Source organism: Serinus canaria, chromosome 25 (genome assembly GCF_022539315.1).
Source record: "Serinus canaria isolate serCan28SL12 chromosome 25, serCan2020, whole genome shotgun sequence".
Classification (NCBI taxonomy): Eukaryota; Metazoa; Chordata; class Aves; order Passeriformes; family Fringillidae; genus Serinus; species Serinus canaria.
In genome coordinates this window covers 4,085,860-4,096,448 of record NC_066338.1, presented here as the reverse complement: position 1 = coordinate 4,096,448, position 10,589 = coordinate 4,085,860, and the positions used below count along the sequence as shown (strand labels likewise).

General features: G+C 50.7%; 1 long non-coding RNA gene across 1 annotated transcript; it reads right to left on the bottom strand.

Annotated features, from left to right (window-relative positions):
* Positions 1-5,157: 5,157 nt before the first annotated feature.
* LOC127060534 (uncharacterized) lies at positions 5,158-8,159 on the bottom strand. The gene is made up of 2 exons (XR_007779705.1): positions 7,925-8,159; positions 5,158-6,844 (listed from the first exon to the last, which is right to left on the bottom strand). It is a non-coding gene; the product is annotated as an uncharacterized LOC127060534 (long non-coding RNA).
* Between the last annotated feature and the right edge of the window lie 2,430 nt (positions 8,160-10,589).

Below are 10,589 nucleotides of genomic sequence, written 5' to 3'. Positions count from 1 at the left end.
TGGCCCTGTCTAAGGACATCTCTTCATTTATCACATGTAGATTTATGTACTTCTATTGCTCTCTGATTTCCTCCTGCAGGAGCTCTCTGGTCATTCAAGTGCCTCTCAACTGACTGGAAACAGGCTTTGAGCTACAAGAAATTGCCCAATATTCCTGAAGTTCAAATAAATATATAAAAAATATCATCTTAATTGTGTTTATATCTATCACAGAATTACCTTATGTCTCTGTCTAAAACTCTTCCTGTACAGAAATCCCTGGGGGTGTGGGACATGTCAGATGCTGCTGGGCCATCCCAGAGAGCTGAGGGAAGAGCTGTGAGGATATCGGAACTCAGGACATCCCTCTGGGAGTCTGGAGTTTCCTGGGACCCTTGCCAGGGGGCTCAGAGACCCTGGCACACAGATGGTATAGGGATAAAGTATTCACAGAGTGTAAATGTAGGTTTTAGGATTTTTGGTATAGGCGTTTCTGGTGACAAGATGGAGGGATTTGGGCGTGTCTAGCCTTTCTTCTTCTTCTCTACCTCCATCTTGTCTGGTGATGTTGGCACTTTTAGATTGGTCTAGAGTAGAAACTCACTGTCTAGCGTGGATGATAGGTATTGGAAAATAACTGTAAATATTGTACAGGTAGTTTGTAGTATAAAAAGATAACACCGCCCTGGGGGAGGAGAGAGTGCCTCTGACTGTCCTGCCGAACAGATCTCGGCTGGACAGGGAGAAAGAATTTTATAGATAAGATGTAATAAATAACCTTGAGACTGAAAAATGAAGAGCCCTGACTCCTTCTTCAAGTACCGGGCTGGGAAAAGAAACTTTTGAACTTTTTCGGGGTCACTCTGACCAGCAAGAGAGAGAGACCCCGGCAACTGGCGTCCCTGGGTGGGCTCAAAGAAAAGTGCCTAAGCGCGTGTGGGGACAGAGACAAACAGCCGGACTCGACACTTGGCGTTCCCTGGGTGAGCTCGAAGAGAGTGCGGCACCTGGAGTTCCCTGGCTGGGCTGCAAGAAAGACCCGGCATTCCCAGGTGGGCTGCAAGAACTGGGCGGCAAGTGAACAACCCCGATGGGTGGAAAGAGAGATGACTGCAAGAGGTGGGCAGCAAGAGAGCACCCAGATGGGCAGCTGGCAGGCAGCCACGCCACCAGACATCAGCTGCTGAAACACAGCCCTTGAAGAGAACAAAAAAAGGACAAGGAAAAGAAGCAGGCACTCCCAAAAAGAAAAAAAAAAAAGGAAAAAGAAAAAAAGAAGAGAAAAAAAAAAAAATACTCAGACAGAAGATCCAAGATCCAACTTCTGCCGAACAGACTCGCATCCAGATCTGGCAGGGGGTCCAGTGACCAGGGCGACCTCCAGACCGACCTTGCAAAGGATTCAGCTTTTGGTAAGAAGGTTGAGATTTGAGAACATGGGGGGTACATGCTCTCAGGAACAGTTAAGGATTTTGTCAGCCTTAGAAGGTCTGGCAGCCACACACCTTGTGAAAATCTCTGAAAGAAGGTAAAACGGCCTTGAAACTTTTATCCCCAGCAAGGGTAATGCTAGAGGCAATTTTACAGAATTCCACAGGGAGGGTAAGAAACAAACCCTACCAAACAGATATGGGAGGAATTGGCATCATTTCTAAAGTCTCATGGGTCCCTAAAACGCACAAAATCCCCAGAACATTCAGCGTCCTCTGACACGGGCTCAGGGGAGGAGGGCGGAGGGGGTCACGGGACCTGGGGGAGAGCTGCTTCTCGGCGACTGGCGAACCCGTGCCAGGGTGGCACCGGCCAGCCAGCAGCCCGGGGGAGCCGCAGAGACGGCCGCAGGGGTTGCGGAGGCTGGCGGGGGGGCCACGGGGGCAGCGGGGGGAGTCGCAGACACAGCAGCAGAGGAGGCGATAGCGCGCAAGGCCCTACCGCGGCAAAAAAAAAAGTGAAGCGGAGCACGGGAGCAGGAGGAATGTCACAACCTCCAAACCCCTCAGTGCCTCAGAGTTCCACGGGAACCCCAGCGTGTCCTAGAGCTCCAGAAATCTCAGGACACTCAGATACCGATTCAAACTTATCTTTGTCACTCCCGGAAGAGCTTAGGGTTGAGATTTCCCCTAGCGAATTGGAAGATTTGGACTTAGCCTTTCTAGAGGCAGGTCAGCCTGATTCGCAAAAGCTAAAAAACGGTCATAGGGCAGAGCTAGCCGCGAATTCGGTGGAGGGGAGGACCATATCGGAAGCTGAGGAGAGGGGCAGGCACCCTTTTTGCGCAGGCGAGGCCGCGCCGAGGCAGCGCCGGGCAGACGGCAGCAGCCGGGGGCGGCAGTGGCGAAGCCAGCGGGTTGTGGCCGCGGAGCTGGTGGGAGGCACGGGAACAGACGCGGTTTGCGCAGGCGCGATGCCGGCAGCGGCGGCGGTTTCAGACAAGGCGGTGTCGAAGACGCACGCGAGAAGCGGGACTCGCGAAACGTCCGGGAAGGGCTCTCAAAGAAAGCGCCCACGTCAGACGCGGGGCAGTAAAGCTCGGAGTAGCTGCAGAACTCCAAGCAGACCGTAGGCAGACGTAGGAGACGCGCAGTGATGACGCAGGACCCAGATGTTAGGGCGCGAAGGGTTTTTCCCCAGTTCGCGGATGCGGGACGGGCACCAGCCGAGCAGGGACCGCGCGCGCCAGTTGCGGGCGTTGGCACAGGGCCAGAATGGGATCTGAGCTGTACTGGTGTCGGTCAGAGGGAGGAGGACATTTCCGAGACCGTGCCTGCGCCGAGACGAGCGCAGGGGAGGCGCGGTCGGGGCAGGGTTGTCCACACTCCCGTGACGGCACAGGCAGAGGCGGGGCGTGGTCAGGGCACAGAGGCTGCCCCAGGTACCGCCCCTCTCCGGTCCCATGGCAACAGCCAGCACACAGCCGATCGCAGCAGCCAGCACACAGTTTCAGCCTTCACCAAAATCCCAAGTTGGAGATTTTTCGCAGGTGTAGCACATGTTGAGTGAGGCACACCGAGTTCTTCAACAGACTAGTCTCACAAAAGTGACAGAAACACTATTTATCAGATGATCAAGTTTCAGATGCAAAACGTGAGAAAAAAAAAGTTGTCCAAAATCAGAGAAAAGTGAGAAAGCACCAGGCTTTTGCCCAAGATACAGAGAAAAAAGAAGGGAAAATCAATGCAAATCAGTGTTATTCTAAATATGATGTAGATGGAAATCTTCTGTTTTGAAAAATGCCTCTCAGGGAGAGAGAGAGAGTACCATATAAAGATAGAAGCATTAGTAAGGATTCAATTACTTGAAGTTCTCTGAAGACAGAGCATTTGAGAAACATTAATCAGATCCTATCTGTGGGGTCATCAGCTGATTCTCCAATGGTTCAGAGTTTTAGGGATTGTTGTCATTGAGTTTGTAACCTTTGTTAGATTTTATAGGTAATACTGCTAAATAAGGATTGCTGTTAATGTTATATGAATACTTTAAAAAGGTTGTCTTAACTCCTTCAAATACTTCCTATTGATAAGTTGATTATATAATGAGAATTCTCAGAATTTGTGATAAGAATTGTTATCAGGGTATTGTAGTGTTTACAGCCAGTCAGTGTTTCACTATCTCTTTTGTGTGAAGCCACATGTCTCTTCAGAATCTTGTCTTTATTTCCTAACTACTCACAGGTTTTTGGATTTCTTTTAAATCCAGATTGCCTTTTTTGCGGTTTTCTTCATTTATTGTTTCTTCGGTTATTACAGAGGTACCTCAGCCAAGATTTCAAGAAGTCGACTGTTGTCCGATCGGCTGTGTGTCTCTGTCGGACATGCGTGGGGTGGTTCGCGTGGGACGGTTCGCAAGCAGCCCGCGATGAACAGACGAGTCTGGACTCCTCTATAGTTCAGTCTTCAGGTTGTTTATTAAAGCTTATCTCTAAGGTTTTTGTTCTGCCCAGCCGAGATCTGACCAGCAAGGCAGCCACAAGCACTCTCTGCCCCTTTAGGGCGGTCGCACATTCTTATACTGATAATTGCGTATGTGATATTTACAATTTTTCTCCAATACCCATCACCTTTATTGAACAGTGCACCTTTAGTATGAACCAATCTAAAATGCACACATCACAGAGAAGATGGATGACAAGAAGAAGGAGAAAAGCCACGAGGTCGGGCCTGAATCCTCCATCTTGCCTCCATTAGACCCCCCTGTACCAAAATCTTAAAACCTATATTCTATTCTATAAAAACACCTGCCCTACACCATTCAAACCTCTGAAACTTCCATATCCTCATGCTTTGATAGCACGACCCTTGAAGGGTCAAAATCAAGCCACCAGGTGCCTTTGGCTACATTCCAGGACTTCTGAGCCCCCCAAGGGGTCTCCCTGGGACTCAGAGCATCCGAGGTGATGCGCTGAGTTCCCACAGACTGTGTTTGAAGAATTTCTATCCCAACAGAAGTTTCAGAGGGATCCAATTATTTAATGGTTTGATAGATCTTTAATCCTAAGGTTTCTTATTCATAATTGCTGTTTTTAAGAGTCTCATTTTAAGAATGTGCTAAGTGATATCCATCAATTAGAGTTCGGGCTCTGGCCAAGTCCTAGCTCTACTTGAATGGAGTGATTGACAATCAACCCAGATGTTTTCTGCATCAAAAAGAATTCAAGTCCTTTTGGCTTGGCAATTTGACCATCTATGATAGCTGAACCTGTTTTCAGAGAGAGTTTGGAGAAACATGAATCCGGACATGGAGTCTCCAGTTCTCTGTTGTTGTAAGGTTCATCAGCTGTCGCAGACTCTGGGATGACAGTTCAGTGTTGTAGTGTTTGACAATTGTATGATTGCAGATGTGTTATTGGTTATGTGTATTATCTAATTGATCTCTAATTGCAGTCATTTTACATTTCCCTATGCAATTGCATAGAGACTGAAACGGAGTTGATCAATGTTTTATTTTCATATCAGGACCCATTCTTCACCTCCAAGATTTTGAGAAAATCCTCCAGTCTCTTCGGGGATGTGGATTTGTTTGTTTTAGCAGGTACAAAAGTCCAGGTGAACCTCAGTGAAGAATGTGAAACTCCATGTCATGGTTTGAGCCTGGCGCAATGCCATTGCCCCCACGAGATCACCTCCTTCCCTGGCACCCACTGTGAGATATGATCAGAGACAGAGCAGAGCAGGCTCCAACTTGAGGTTTAAGGGAAAAAAAAACTTTATTAACCTAAAACTACAAAGGAAAACACTAAGGAAAAACACACAAAACACATAGAACCCAAGATGAAAACCTTCCAAATTTCTTCCTCCTCCCCCCACCTAGATTTCCAATTCCATTATCACCAAATCCACCCTTTAGATAATCAGTTCTCAATTCCTCGAGAAGAGAGAAGTCCCTCTTGCACCACAGACTTCCCCAGGAAACAGTCGAAACTTCTCGTGTTTCCGTGTCACATGTGGCACCGCCCGGAGAACATTTTGCCATCGTGACTTCTTCCTTCCATGTCCAGTGCTCTCACCACTGCACATGGATCAGAGCTGCTTCTAGGGTTTTTCCCTTTAAGGATACTTTGTCCAGTTCCAAAAAGAGCACAGTCCCTCTCCTTTTGGGACACCTGTGCCCCCCAAATTTCACCCCCTGGGGCCGAGGGGCCTCTTGAACAGAGATCATCTTCCTCTTCCTCTTCTTCGAAGCAGAGGGCACCACCACCACCCTCCTCACCCGTCGTCTCTGTTCACACTCCTCCACATCACTGCACTCTCTTGGCTCTGAGCCATCGCCTCCCCCTAGAATGCAGTCTCTGTGTCACAGGAACACAAAGGGTTCTGCTGTGGCTATACAAGAAAAGTCCAGCCAAAGGCCACTCCATCATCTCCTCCCACCTAGGATTCTTCTCAACATCCTCTCAATCTCATCAACTTCAGGAGGAATCAGCATTTGCAAGGTTTCCATATCCTCCCCAGAAGGGTTAAAAGTCCCAGGCTCTGCCGGTTTGCTCCATGAACTCCCACGCTTGGCTGCCCTGCTGGGCACCCCCCCCTTCTCCTTCACGCCAGGCCACTATCACCGGTGCCGGCTCTGTCTCTCTCCCTCTCTCCGGGGTGAGGGGGGGGAATGGAGGATGGCTGCCCGAAGCCCTTGCAATGTTCTCCTCCACCCTTGGGCCCAGGCCTGTCCTACCTCTCCCTCCGGCCACATGGCTCCCCTCCCCCCCCGCCCAGCTCGGCCGGGCAGAGGGGGGGGTCTGCTCACTCTCGAGCGGGACTCCAAGAGGAAGTTCCCCTGGGAGATCACAGCTTTTAACCCCTGTGTTCTCAGAGGCGTATCCATGCCCTCAGTGGACAAACCAGGTGCCAATATTAAATCTGAACACTGATTGGCTTGCCCACACCATCACAAAAACTTCATTTCCCTTCAAACCACGACACTCCATCCAGTGCAAGACAATGTTGACAAGAAGCGCAGGCAAGAAAATGCTGACCATTCCATAAGCAGAAAAGAAGATGTACAGATGTGGACTGCACAGAGATTCCAACCCTTGTGCTTTGCCCACAGAAGACTGTGGACTTTGGGTCACTTCATGGGTGTGGGAATCAGTAGTGTTGTAAAATTGTTGTTAGATGATAGCTTGTTATATTTTAGTAGGGCTTTTAGTTCTCTTGTTCATTATGCCATGCATTCCTTTGTGTATACGGCGGGTTGTGAGCCAGGTTGTCAAAGAGGTCTTCTTGGTGCAAACAGAAGGGGGAGATGTGGGAACTCAGGACATCCCTCTGGGAGTCTGGAGTTTCCTGGGACCCTTGCCAGGGGGCTCAGAGACCCTGGCACACAGCCCAGAACACCATCGGGTTCGAGTGCGGGCCATGGAACAGCTTGGCACCTTTGCATGAGGAGATAGAGGCCACGGCAATTTAGATGGTATAGGGATAAAGTACTCACAGAGTGTAAATGTAGGTTTTAGGATTTTTGGTATAGGGGTTTCTGGTGACAAGATGGAGGGATTTGGGCGTGTCTAGCCTTTCTTCTTCTTCTTCTCTACCTCCATCCTGTCTGGTGATGTTGGCACTTTTAGATGGGTCTAGAGTAGAAACTCACTGTCTAGCGTGGATGATAGGTATTGGAAAATAACTGTAAATATTGTACACGTAGTTTGTAGTATATAAAGATAACACCGCCCTGGGGGAGGAGGGAGTGCCTCTGACTGTCCTGCCGAACAGATCTCGGCTGGACAGGGAGAAAGAATTTTATAGATAAGATGTAATAAATAACCTTGAGACCGAAAAATGAAGAGCCCTGACTCCTTCTTCAAGCACTGGGCTGGGAAAAGAAACTTTTGAACTTTTTCGGGGTCACTCTGACCAGCTAGAGAGAGAGAGACCCCAACAACTGGCAAAGGTGGGCCAAAGAAAAGTGCCTAAGCGCGTGTGGGGACAAACAGCCGAACTCCACACCCCCTAAGACGCCCCCAGTCCCTTCCCAAGACCCCACCCAGGACCCTGCCAGGACCCTCCAGACCCCTCCCCAAACCCAACTCAGGCTCCCCCAGATCCCCCCAGACCCCCCCAGGACCTCTCCCCAGACCCCCCCCTCCCCCCGAGACCCTCTCCCATAACCCTTCCAGACCCTCAAAGACCTTCCCCAAAACCCTCCCAGGACACCCTCAGGACCCCCCAGAGCCCTCCCCAAACTCCCCCAGGACCATCCCAACACCCCCAGACCCTCCCAAGACCTTCCTACGGCCCCTCCCCAAAACCCCCCCAGACCATCCCACATCGTCGCCCTCCCCCCCCCGCCCCGAGACCCCTCTTAGGACCCATCCGCACCCCCCAGGTCCCCCCACAATGCCCCAGGACACTCCCCAGACCCCACCCAAACCCCCGGACCCCTCCCCAAAGCCTCCCCAGACCCCCCAGGACCCTCCCCCGCTCCCCCCCCGATCCCCTCTCAGGTCCCTTCGCACCTGTCCCGAGCCCGGCGGGGTCCCGGCGGCGGCGGGGAACGGGGCGCCGCTTCCGGAAGGCGGGCTTTGCTGAGGGGAGCCGCGCTGTGAATGGTTGGTAGGGGACGTGCAGCGCGGTGATTGGTCGGTTCGGCGAGACGCGCCGCTATTGGCTGGGAGCCCGCGCACGCGGCAGAGGCGGGAAATTGTGAGGGGAGAGCGGCGGAGGAGAAGCTGAGGTGGGGCCTGGGGGAAACTGGGGGGGTTTGGGGTGGGTATGAGGCGGGTGTGAGGAGAAACGGGGGATTTTTGGGGGCATTGACGGGAAATCGGGGGGTGTGCGATGTGTTTGGGGGGAATGAGGGGGTGTGAGGGGGCTTTAGGGAGCTTTGGGGAATGCTTGAGAGGGTCTGGAGCGTTCTCAGGTGGGTTTAGGGGGATCTGAGGGGAATTGGGAGGGTCTGAGAGGATTTTGAGAGGAACTGGGGGATTGTGAGGGGGTCTGGGAGGTTCTGAGGTGGGTCTGGGGGGAATTTGGGGAATCTGAGGCGATTTCATAGGGTTTGGGGGGGATTACGGGGTCTGAGGGGGATTTGGGGCAGTCTGATGGATTTGGGAGGAGTCTCAGGTTGGTCTGGGGTGAATTTTGGGGAAAACTGGGGGGAGTCTGAGGGTCCTGGGGAGGTTTAGGGGGTCTTAGGGAGTGTTTTTGGGTCCAGAGTGGTTCTGGGCCAGCCTTGGGGGCTCTGGGGGGTTTGGGGTTCTTGGAGGGGTCCTGGGGGAGATTTGGGAGTCCCGGGGGGTCCCAGGCCCACCCTGAACCGGGGTCTGGGGGTTTCAAAGGGAGAGGGCACAGCAGGGTGTCCCCCCCTTATCGGTTTTGGGGGTCTCCCATGGTGCCCCCTCCCCAAAAAGCTCTGAGGGCCCCCTGAAGTGGCTCCTGTTCCACCAGCCGGTGCCCCCTGATCCAGGACAGCCCCAGTGAGTCTGGGGGGTTTTGGGGGAGTTTTAGGGGCTTTTTTTTGGGATTTTGGGAGGGGTTTTGGGGGATTTGGTATTGCCTTTTTTGGGCTTTGGGGGATTTTGTTCAGGGGAGTATTTTTGGGTTTTTTTGGGGAGAATTATTGTGCTTCGTTGGGGGGTTTTGTGGATTTGGGGGGTTTTGGATTTGGGGGGATTTTTGGGGGGTTGGGGGAAGTTTCTGGGGGGGGGATTTATTGAATTTTTTGAGATGTTTTTTAAAATTTTGTTGGGTTCCACTGGGATTTTGTGGAATGTTCAGAGAATGTTTTTGTGGATGTTCGGAGAGTGTTTTAGGGATTTCTGGAGGATTTTGGGGGTTTTTAATGTAATTTGGGGGGGGCTTTGCAATTATCCCCGGGTGTGGGCAAGGGCTGAGAGGCACCAAAATCTCATTAAAATCCCCAAAAGTCCCAATAAAACCCATGACATCCCATTTAAATCTCTCAAAATGTCATTAGAACACCCTTGAATCCCAATAAAAGCTCACAAAATCTCTTGCAATTGCCACAATCCCCCCAAAAATCCCAACTGAGCCCCACAAATCCCCCAAACCTGTCTGTAAAACCAAAATAAGCCCCAAAAAATTCCCCCTGAGACCCAAAGAAATCCTGGCAACACCCAAAAAACTCCGCAAAACCTCCCCAAATCCCACAAAAAGCCCCAAAACCCCCAAAAATTTTCCTTAAAAAACCCAGACCTCCAAAGAATCTAAATAAATGCCTCCACAATTCCAATAAACCCAGCCAAAATCCCCCAGAAATTCAATAGAATCCCAAAAAATCTGCACAAAATCCCAGTCATCTCCCCCAAAATTATTAAAAAAAACCCAAAAAAACCAAAAACCCCCAAACACTCCCAGAGAAACACCCCCCAAAGTGCCAATAAAACCCCCCAAAACACAAAACGCCCAGAATTCCCCAACTCCCCCAACCCATTAATTCTCTCAAAAAACCCCAATAACTCCCCCAAACTCCCAGCAGACTCCCCCAGCCCTCCCAGGCCCGTCCGGGGCCGCGGCCAAAACTGCCCGGAGCGAACGCGGAGGGCCCGGAGCGAGCCCGGAGCCCATCCCGGGCTGGGCCTCAGGCTCGGCCCCTTGGGGGCATTTTGGGCCAGCCTGGGCAGGGTTAGGCTGGGCTCAGATCCCTGGCAGGGACTCCCAGCCATTCAGGGCGGATTTTAGGCCCTTTTGGCTGATTTTGGGCCAAATCTGGTGGGGTTTGAGGGGCGATTTTAGATCTCTTTGGGTGATTTTACAGCTTATTGGTGAATTAAATCTTGCGTGGGTGATTTTAGGTCCCTTTTTTTGATGATTTTCGACCCATTTGAGTCGGTTTTTTTGCTTGTTTGGGTAATGTGAAAAACGCCAATAACTTGTTTTTAAAATTTTAAAAGTTTAATAGTAATAAAATGGTTATAAATATAGTAATACAGTTAGAGTAATAGTAATTTGGCCAATTTGAATTGGACAATATGAGACAATAGACACAAAGAGTTACAGATGTTCGGGTACCTTTTTCTGGGCAGCAAAAGCTCGAAAAAGGACACCCATTAACAAAGGATTAACCCTTAAAAACAACAGCCTGTTGCATATTCATACACCTCATACATGATGCATAAATTCCATTCAAACACAGGATTCTGTCTGGTCAGTGTCAGCTTC